The 10,818-nt window shown below is 37.0% G+C and overlaps 1 pseudogene; it reads right to left on the bottom strand.

The window, feature by feature from the left end:
* Positions 1-128: 128 nt before the first annotated feature.
* Positions 129-10,817, bottom strand: LOC127448936 (integral membrane protein GPR155-like; annotated as a pseudogene).
* Between the last annotated feature and the right edge of the window lies 1 nt (position 10,818).

Below are 10,818 nucleotides of genomic sequence, written 5' to 3' on the forward strand. Positions count from 1 at the left end.
AATTCATAGCTCTGTCAAGTCTTAATTCAGTCTGTTTAGTTCTTGTTTGGGGTTGTGTGTCATACCACAAACAGTAATGATCCATGTACGATATCACTGCTTTCTGGAGCAATATTGCAGGGCATTGGAAACCATACAGATGTGTCACATGCTGTAAGACACCACTCTTTTGCAGCTGTGTGCTGCTGTGAAAGCAAGGCCACGCCTTCCCATCTCTGACTACGCCCACACACAGGAGCCAGTGAACTCACTGCTCACACAGTAGTGAGTACACCTGTCAATCAAAGGAAGGATTCGTCCACTGGTCCCGTGAGAGATTCAGAAGACCCACTGAGACAAAAGTGAGAGAAACAGATACAGTAAGACAGCAATTGATTCAGAAAAAAAAATATTTATTCTGAAACTAAAAGTACCGATAATGGTGGGATAACCAAGATGAAATAAGTTGAATTCGGCTCGTAATGTGTTCTCAATATGACAACGGGAGGGTGATGATTCTACCAATTATTTCCTCCCCTTTCTGCACTACACTACTATAAATAAACAATAATGAAACTAATAAAAAGGATGCATGTTTGTGATCAACAACTGAATATCTATAGAGAAAACCATGCTACCCAACACCAATACTTGCTATTTAACAAAACCTAAAAATGTCAGCACATGACCTCTTACACACACTTACCCTCTATTGCGAACTATTTCGTGAAAGCACTGATCTTTGTGGTATCGCATAAAATGTGTACAAGTGAGACGAATCTCTTCTGGCACAGCAGTGGACTCAGGGCTTTCATCCTGAGCAAAACCACACAGAGCAGCTAGCCTACACACCCATAGTAGGTACTGAAACTACATCCATAAATAGTAATGTTAGAGTTAAGATTAAACCAGTGGTTCTCAACCAGGGGGCCAGAGCCCACTAGGGGACCTCACCAAACTTCCAAGAGGCCAAGAGATGACTTAAACCTATATACAAATAGGTCATATTAAAATAATCATTTGAATCATTTTAAAAATCAATGACTCATCTTAATTAAAATGCAAAAAACAGCTAAAAAACTCCACCATAAAAACTCAACTTATAATCATGAAAAAAATTTACACACCTAGTTTCTGGGAGATGGGGGGCTTTCAAATATTGTCTTGGACAATGGGAGGCCTTGGAGTCAAAAAGGTTGAAAACCCCTGGATTAAACAACATTATTGGTAGGTTTGCCCATATTCACCTCTTTTTGAATGGAAGAATAACAAGATGTTCGTCCAGCCCAAAAATCCCAAAATAAATAAAACCCTAATGAAGTGGAAAAGGTTATTTTAATATTTACAGCCACTCGTCAAATGAATATAGCAGTTTGCAGTGAAAGGTGTGTGACTCTGGTCACCTGTCCGTAACTGGTCACAGAACAAAAGAACTGCAGCTCCAGGTAAAGCCGCCCCGGATCTGCACTAAACAACCACCACAGGCAGCTCGACATATTCTGAAGTACGGAAATAAACATGTTTAAATATAAATTAAATCATGAGAATAATTTGAAGAAAACTGCTCTGAGTACAGTTTGAGCTTATTTTCAGCAGAACAGTGGACATACAGCCAGCATGCTGACGATGAGGAGCAGGCAGAGGAGAACATGTCGAGCTATCTGTCTTTCCTCCTGCACACGTGTGGAGTTTGATGCCTCACTCAGCAAAACTCCTGGAACAGACACACACACACACACACACACACACACACACACACACACACACACACACACACTCACACACACACTTATATGTACTATATAGTACATGCTGCACACTTAGTGTGTTTGAACAGGATTTAGAGACTTAATGATACAAATAAAATGAGTATTTCAACCTGCTGAAGGTACTGGTGAGTCGTTAATATGTCCATCTATTATATCTGGCATGGGTTCACTACAGTCTACGTCTGTCAACAATAAAGGAGAATAAAACATATACAGTACATACAAGAAATATATGCACATGAATACAACAAAACACTCACAATCTAAACCTCTGTTAAGGTTGCCGTGGGTTGGTGCTAGCTCAGATGGGTGTTGGTTCTCTGGCTGGGGGTGTCCGACATCTTCTGTTGTGCCTGTCATGGAGTTCTGATCTAGGGCCTGATACTTCTGCTCCTCCTGGGCCCCTTGACTCAAACCTATCAAAGACAGACCACCCAGCCCGATGCTGCAGCCCAGGACCACCAAAGTGCACACAATCTGAAAAGAGAGAAAGAATGAGGGAGAGAAAAAAAAGAGTAAAATCTAAAACATAAGGAATTTCATTCATGAATTGTAATAATTTGTATAAACATGGTTCATTGGTTCAAGTTCAAATGTGTAGTAGGTCCTTAATTGGTTTGATGGTTCCAGCCTACCTGCCCCTTGCCGTAAAAGAAGGCGGAGTCCAAGTTGTCACTCATTCTTTGTCCTAACACGAGCAACCCAACCACAACCACAAAAGGAACTCTGAGAGAATAAAATAAAAATCACAAAAGGTGTTTTTCAGGACTCAAAGCATATTAACATTTTTAAATTGTGAAATGAAATAGACAAACGCATATTCATATTCACCACCAGCCAAAGATGATGAAAATGAAGGGCTTCACCTTTAAGTTTTCATTTCTCTTCAACAAAGTGAGTGCAAATGCCAAAAAACCTACAACACAAAATCCACACAACCTCTAAACATCGCTACAACTGCACAACACAAAGAAGATGTATTTAAGCCTAAGATCACACAATGGGTAAGCAACCTATACCCATCAGGTATTGTTAAGTGTGCATATGTATTTGATGATTTGTTACCTGTCCATATGTAGGTACTGTAAAGAGAATCGTAAAGCAATGTGAAGGTAAGAATTTGACTCCACATGTTTCCTTGATGCATCACAATCTTCCACAAGATCATCGACGCACACACTAGGAGCTGCACAAGAGATAAAATAAATATACTAACATATAAAAAAATTAAATAAAGAAACTAAGTTTTTACATTTTCTGATGAACATGTGAGTGGTGCTTGCCCATGCAAAACTCATAGACATGATGCTAAAGTTTTGTGCATTTATTCATAGCATTGTTACAGTATTTTTGTGGGTGGTTGCAAGATTATGTACATGTGCAAAGAACAGATTTGTGGCAAACATATGTGGCAGCCTTCTAAACTTCTTACTTAGCAGCATGACAGCAAGGGTCCAAATCTAAAACACACACACATACATTTTGGTGATCCAACTTCTGTAACTCTTTGTTTCTGGAATCAGATGTTTCACCTCTGTTTGATGTAGTACTTTCGATTTCTAATCCTCTTAAAATTCGTATGCACTTTCTCTACAGTTACACACTCTTTTATTAAGCCAGGGAGAGATCTTTCCTTCTATAATGTATAGAATAGAATAGAACAGAATAGAAACAGAACATAATAGAACAGAATAGAACCAGGAGAGAACATAAGAAAATAGAATTGAAACTGAAGAGAACTGAATACAACTATAATACAACTGAAACAGAATGGAATGGAACAGAAAAGAATACAATTAGAAGAAAATAACATAAAATCCTGAAGAAAATTATGTATAACTAAAAGAGACTAGAACAGAAAATATTAGAAACATAACATAAAAGAACCAGAATAGAACAGTATAGAAACAGATCACTACAGAACGGAATAGAATAGAACCAGCACAGAATAAAAAAGAACAGAATAGAATAGAACCAGAAGAGAATAAAATAGAACAAGAAGAGACTAGAATAGAAAATAATAGAAACAGAACATAATAGAATGAAATAAGAACAGAACCAGAATAGAACCAAAATAGAACTAGAATAGAATAGAAACAAAGCATAACAGAACCAAGCAAAATAGATTAGAACCAGAAAAGAACTAGAAAAGAATAGAAACAGAATACAACAGAACAGAATAGAATAGAACCAGAAGAGAACAAAAAAGGAATAGAAACAGAAGATAATTGAATAGAACTAGAAGAGACAAGATTAGACTAGACTAGAAACAGAACAGAACAGAATAGAACCAGAAGAGAACAGAAGAAAATAGAACAGATTCCAAAGAGAATTGATTAGATCTAAAGAGACTAGAATATAACAGAAACAGAACATAACAGAATGGAAAAGACTAGAACCAGAAGAAAATAGAATAGAACTAGAACAGAAAAGAATAGAACATAACAGAATGGAACAGAAAATAATAGAACCAGAATAGAATAGAATAAAATAAAATAGAATAGCATAGAATAGAAACAGAACATACAGTTGCGCTCAAAAGTTTGCATACCCTTGGAGAATTGGTAATATATATACCATTTTTAAAGAAAACATAAGAGAGCAGGCAAAACACATTTCTTTTATTTCTTATGGGATTCATATTCAACTGTAGGTTATAACAGAATGGCACAATCATAAAACAAAACATGGCAACAAAGAAAAAAATGAAATGACCCCTGTTCAAAAGTCTGCATACCCTTAGTTCTTAATACTGTGCAAAATGCCTCCAGGTCATGCAAAGTCTTTGGTCGTCTTGCATGAACCGCATGTTTGAGATTTCCCCAGAGTGGCTCGATGATATTAAGGTCAGGAGACTGTGATGGCCACTCCAGAACCTTCACCTTTTTCTGCTGTAACCACTGGAGGGTCATCTTGGCCTTGTGCTTAGGGTCATTGTCGTGCTGGAAAGTCCAAGAGCGTCCCATGTGCAGCTTTCGTGCAGTAGAATGCAAATTGTCTGCCAGTATTTTCTGATAACATGCTGCATTCATCTTGCCATCAATTTTCACAAGATTCCTGTGCCTTTAGAGCTCACACACACCCAAAACATCAGTGAGCCACCACCATGCTTCACAGTGGGGATGGTATTCTTTTCACTATAGGCCTTGTTGACCCCTCTCCAAACATAGCGCTTATGGTTGTGACCATAAAGCTCTATTTTGGTCTTGTCACTCCAAATTACAGTGTGCCAGAAGCTGTGAGGCATTTCAAGGTGTTGTCGGGCATATTGTAACTGGGCTTTTTTGTGGCATTGGTGCAGTAAAGGCTTCTTTCTGGCAAATCGACCATGCAGCTCATTTTTGTTCAAGTATCGTCGTATTGTGCTCCTTGAAACAACCACACTGTCTTTTTCCAGAGCAGCCTGTATTTCTCCTGAGGTTACCTGTGGGTTTTTCTTTGTATCCTGAACAATTCTTCTGGCAGTTGTGGCTGAAAACTTACTTGGTCTACCTGACCTTGGCTTGGTATCAAGAGATCCCTGAATTTTCCACTTCTTAATAAGTGATTGAACAGTACTGACTGGCATTTTCAAGGCTTTGGATATCTTTTTATATCCTTTTCCATCTTTATAAAGTTCCATTACCTTGTTACGCAGATCTTTTGACAGTTCTTTTCTGCTCCCCATGACTCAGTATCTAGCCTGCTTAGTGCATCCACGTGAGAGCTAACAAACTCACTGACTATTTATGCACAGGCACTAATTGCAATTTTAAAAGCTACAGGTGTGGGAAATTAACCTTTAATTGCCATTTAAACCTGTGTGTGTAACCTTTTGTGTCTGTAACAAGGCCAAACATTCAAGGGTATGTAAACTTTTGATCAGGGCCATTTGGGTGATTTCTGTTATCATTATGATTTAAAAAGGAGCCAAACAACTATGTGATAATAAATGGCTTCATATGATCACTATCCTTAAATAAAAGACAGTTTTTTTGCATTATCAGTTATATTTTCAAAATCAATGCCAAAATTTCACAATTTCTGCCAGGGTATGCAAACTTTTAAGCACAACTGTATCAGAATGAAACAGAATACAACCAAAATAAAAATAATAGAATACAATTGTCTGGAACTGAATAGAATAGAACCAGAAGAGAACAGAAAAAAGAATAGAAACAGAAAATAATTAAATAGAACTAGAATAGAATAGGGTAGAATAGAAAGAGACTGATCAACAGACAGAACAGAATCAAATAGAATCAGAATAAAATAGAACCTGAAGAAAATAGAATAGATCAAAATAAAATACAACTGAATAGAACAGAATAGAATAAAATAGAATAGAACTAGCAAAGAGCAGAAGAGAACAGAATTGATCAGAATACAACCACAACAAAACCAGAACAGAACCAGAAGAGAAGATAAGATAATTGAATATAATGGAATAGGATCAGCCCCTGAAGAGAACAGAACAGTACAGAATAGAATAGAATAGAATTACAAGCAGGCACATTTTTATCTTTTTCCAGCTTCATCTTTTTTTTCCCCACCTTTTATCATCATTTAAAAACTTACCTCCAAAGTCTCAAAATCTTTAGCAACTATTACACACATCAACCCACACACACTCACCAGGGCTATGAGACTGACACTGCTGATGTTAAAGCTCACATCCTGTAGCTCCTTCACCAGGGATGTTGCCTCCATCCATGAAATAGTCAGTAACCATGCCGACACATACATGATGGGTGCAGACAGGAATGTGCTGATGACCATACCTGAGGTCACCTAACAAACACAAAAACATGTTCTGATCTGTCTAGACTCCATGTCTGTTTAACATCTGCAGAAACAACCTCCAGTGGCTCACTCAGCATTTCAATTAGTGAAAAACAATTTACATACTTTCTACACTCACCACCTCCAACTCCATGTTGTACTGGGTAGCGTAGATGGCCACACTGGGAGCGGTAGGGAAGACCCCATACAGGAACGCATAGTCAGACAGACTGGAGTGATTCACAGAGCTGGTATTACCAGAACCCAACAGCTCCACCATGTCTTTACACATTAACGGCATAATTAGCCTGGAAAACACAAACATACAATTTTACAGAAACACATTGGCAATGCCTTACTACACCAGAAACGGAAACATGAATACCTAATCACTTATGCTGGTGGCAAGTAGTAACCTAATGGTTAAGGATTTGGGGTAACCTAGCGTTAAGTGCCTTGATGATGGTAGCCCATGAACCAGCTGTTGTGGGGTTCGAAACTATAACCTTTTGGTAAATAGCACAGATCTCACAGTTTGATCTCACTCACAGTTTGGCAGTGATCAGCAGAATGAGGGAAACCCCAGTGGTGCGGGTGAGTTTATGCATCGGTCCCACCATGTTCAGTCCCAGAAAAAAGAGTGCCGCCCCTCCAAAAGAGATTGCCAACAACACGGGGACACGCCCACCAAACAAGAAATGGCAGAGAATTCCTACAATGACCATGAAGACAATTGGGTTCTTCAAAACCTGAACCAAGGGAAAAGGAAAGATCAGTAAAAGCAGATGGAAAAAGTTGAAACCAACACAAACTATACTATGAATGCAGAAATTTCTGCAAGGAGATAAATACACACACCTGCAGTATAACAATACAGATCACGTGTAGCTTCCTGTGGTTGCAGCCCATGTTGTGTCTCCATCGCTGTATCTCACACAGAGCAAAGCGCCAATGGTTCAACAGCATCAGAGATACAGGAGCCACCAGATATATATACTGCACATACTCTGGGTGTGAATTCCTGTACAGTGCATCCACTGGGTGGAGAATATGGAGTTATGATTAATGTTCTGGAATCATGTTTTCTTTGTAGTTTTTGTTTAGAAATGGTGTCTGCGTGTGTACATTTGTGTGTGTGTGTGTGTCTACACTAAATGGCAAAAAGTATGCAGACACCCCCTCTAATGAACAGCTTTGTTTATTTCAGCAACTAATAGGTGCTTAAAATCAAGCACACAGCCATGCAAACTACTTAGACAAACATTTTTAGTAGAACAGAGTATAATTTTCCTGTTCTGACATGAAAATGCCCCTGTGCACAAAGCGAGGTCCATAAAGAAATGATTTACTGAGTGGAAGAATTTGACTGGCCTGCAGAAAGCCCTCAGTGATCACTTGTGAGTTGAACTAGAATGCAGACTGCGAGCCAGACCCCATTGTCCAACATCACAGTCTGACCTCACCTATGCACTTTTGTCTGAATGAGAACAAATCTCTACAATCATATTTCAACAGCTAGTGGAAAGCCTTCCCAGAAGAGTGGAAGCTGTTATAGGAGCAAAAGGAGGATCGATTCCTTATTTATTTATTATCCGTTATTTTGAAACTTAATTTTCAACAAGTACATATGACTTTGATGTTTGGGTTTCCACATACATCAGGACATGTAGTGTATGTGTAGTGACCCTCACCTATAGGATATCTTTCTATAAAATACAAGTTTACATACACCTTAGCCAAATACATTTAAACTCAGTTTTTCACAATTCCTGACATTTAATCGTAGAAAAAATTGCCTGTCTTAGGTCAGTTAGGATCACTACTTTATTTTAAGAATGTGAAATGTCAGGATAATAGTAGAGAGAATGGTTTATTTCAGCTTTTATTTCTTTCATCACATTCCCAGTGGGTAAGAAGTTTATATACACTTTGCCAGTACTTGGTAGCATTGCCTTTAAATTGTTTAACTTGGGTCAAATATTTTTGGTAGCCTTCCACAAGCTTTTCACAATAAGTTGCTGGAATTTTGGTCCATTCATCCAGACAGAACTGGTGTAACTGAGTCAGGTTTGTAGGCCTCCTTGCGCGCACACTCTTTTTCACTTCTGCCCACAAAGTTTCTATCGGATTGAGGTCAGGGCTTTGTGATGGCCACTCCAATACTTTGACTTTGTTGTCCTTAAGCCATTTTGCCACAATTTTACAGGTATGCTTGGGGTCATTTTCCATTTGGAAGACCCATTTGCGGCCGAGCTTTAACTTCCTGGCTGATGTCTTGAGATGTTACTTCAATATATCCACATAATTTTCCTTCCACATGATGCCATCTATTTTGTGAAGTGCACCAGTACCTCCTGCAGCAAAGCAACCCCACAACATGATGCTGCCACACCCATGCTTCACGGTTGGGATGGTATTCTTCGGCTTGCAAGCCTCACCCTTTTTCCTCCAAACATAACGATGGTCATTATGGCCATTTTGTTTCATCAGACCAGAGGACATTTCTCCAAAAAGGAAGATCTTTGTCCCCATGTGCACTTGCATACTGCAGTCTAGCTTTTTTATGGTGGTTTTGGAGCAGTGGCTTCATCCATGCTGAGCAGCCATTCAGGTTATGTCGATATCGTTTTACTGTGGATATAGATACTTGTCTTTATATTTCCTCCAGCATGGAGGAAAGGTCCTTTGCTGTTGTTCTGGGAGATTGATTTGCACTTTTTGCACCAAACTACGTTCATCTCTATGAGACAGAATGTGTCTCCTTCCTGAGTGATATGATGGCTGTGTGGTCCCATGGTGTTTATACTTGCGTAATATTGTTGTACAGATGAACGTGGTACCTTCAGGCGTTTGGAAATTGCTCCCAAGAATGAACCAGACTTGTGGAGGTCCACAATTATTTTCTGAGGTCTTGGCTGATATCTTTTGATTTTCCCATGATGTCAAGCAAAGAGGCACTGAGTTTAAAGGTAGGCCTTAAAATATTTCCACAGGTACACCTCCAATTCAGTACACCTATCAGAAGCTAATTGGCTAATTGTCTAATGGCTTGAAATTATTTTCTGAAATTTTACAAGCTGTTTAAAGGCACAGTTAACTTAGTATATGTAAACTTCTGACCCACTTGAATTGTGATATTGTCAATTAAAAGTGAAACAATCTGTCTGTAAACAATTGTTGGAAAAATTACTTGTGTCATGCACAAAGTAGATGTCCTAAATGACTTGCCAAAACTATAGTTTGCTAATATTAAATCTGTGAAGTGTATGTAAACTTCTGACTTCAACTGTAATATATAAATGTATATATATAATTAAAAAAAAAACAAGTAAAAACAAGAAAATTGTTAATAGTAAATAAAAAACATTGCTACGGTAAATCATATGAACAATTGTAACTATTAATAATAAATAATAATAATTATTATTATAAATGAATACATTGATGTTATTATTACTGGTACTATTATTATTATTATTATTAATCTTATTATCTCATTATTATGTCTTTACATGCAAAAATCAAAAAACAAACAAACAAACAAACAAACAAACAAAAAAACAAAAAAACATCTGAATACTGACAGCTCGTCTGTCTAGTATACTACCTACGCTATAAATAACACATTTATAAGCAATACTTACCCAATCAAACAACAAAATAAAAAATAAAAAATTGTCTAAAAAAACCCCACTTTAAATACCACATATATGGATGCATATATATAATAAAAAAAAGGGAAAAAAAAGAAAAATAAATTTGTTATTAGTTAATAAAAAATACTGTCATAGTAATTTATATGATTAATTATTATTTTTATTAATAACAATACAAATAAATTAATACACGTTATATTTAGTTATATTATTATAAATTATATAATTTGTATTATATAATAAAATACATTAATGTTATTATGTTATTTTATTATTATTATTATTATTATTATTATTATTATTATTATTATGTCTTACGTACATTTGGGTACTGACGAACTCTGTCTGTCTAGTAAACTACATGCGTTACAAATAACACATTTATAAAGGATACTGGCCAAATTAAAAAAACAAAATATATTAAATTATGTATAAAATACATAGCTACACTGGTCACTTACTAGCCTAACTAAAACGTGTCATCTTGCAGAAAACAACACAAAAAAAAAGGTTGTAGTAGACTTACCATGTGTTCACTAGTCGAGCTGATCGATAAATGGGTTATATATAATTTCGAATAAAAACAAGCCCGATGCATGCTTAAAGTCTGATTTCGGCATCTCAAGCGCTTCTGCACTCCGTTACTTTCCAAT

The sequence above is a fragment of the Myxocyprinus asiaticus genome, chromosome 12 (assembly GCF_019703515.2).
Source record: "Myxocyprinus asiaticus isolate MX2 ecotype Aquarium Trade chromosome 12, UBuf_Myxa_2, whole genome shotgun sequence".
Classification (NCBI taxonomy): Eukaryota; Metazoa; Chordata; class Actinopteri; order Cypriniformes; family Catostomidae; genus Myxocyprinus; species Myxocyprinus asiaticus.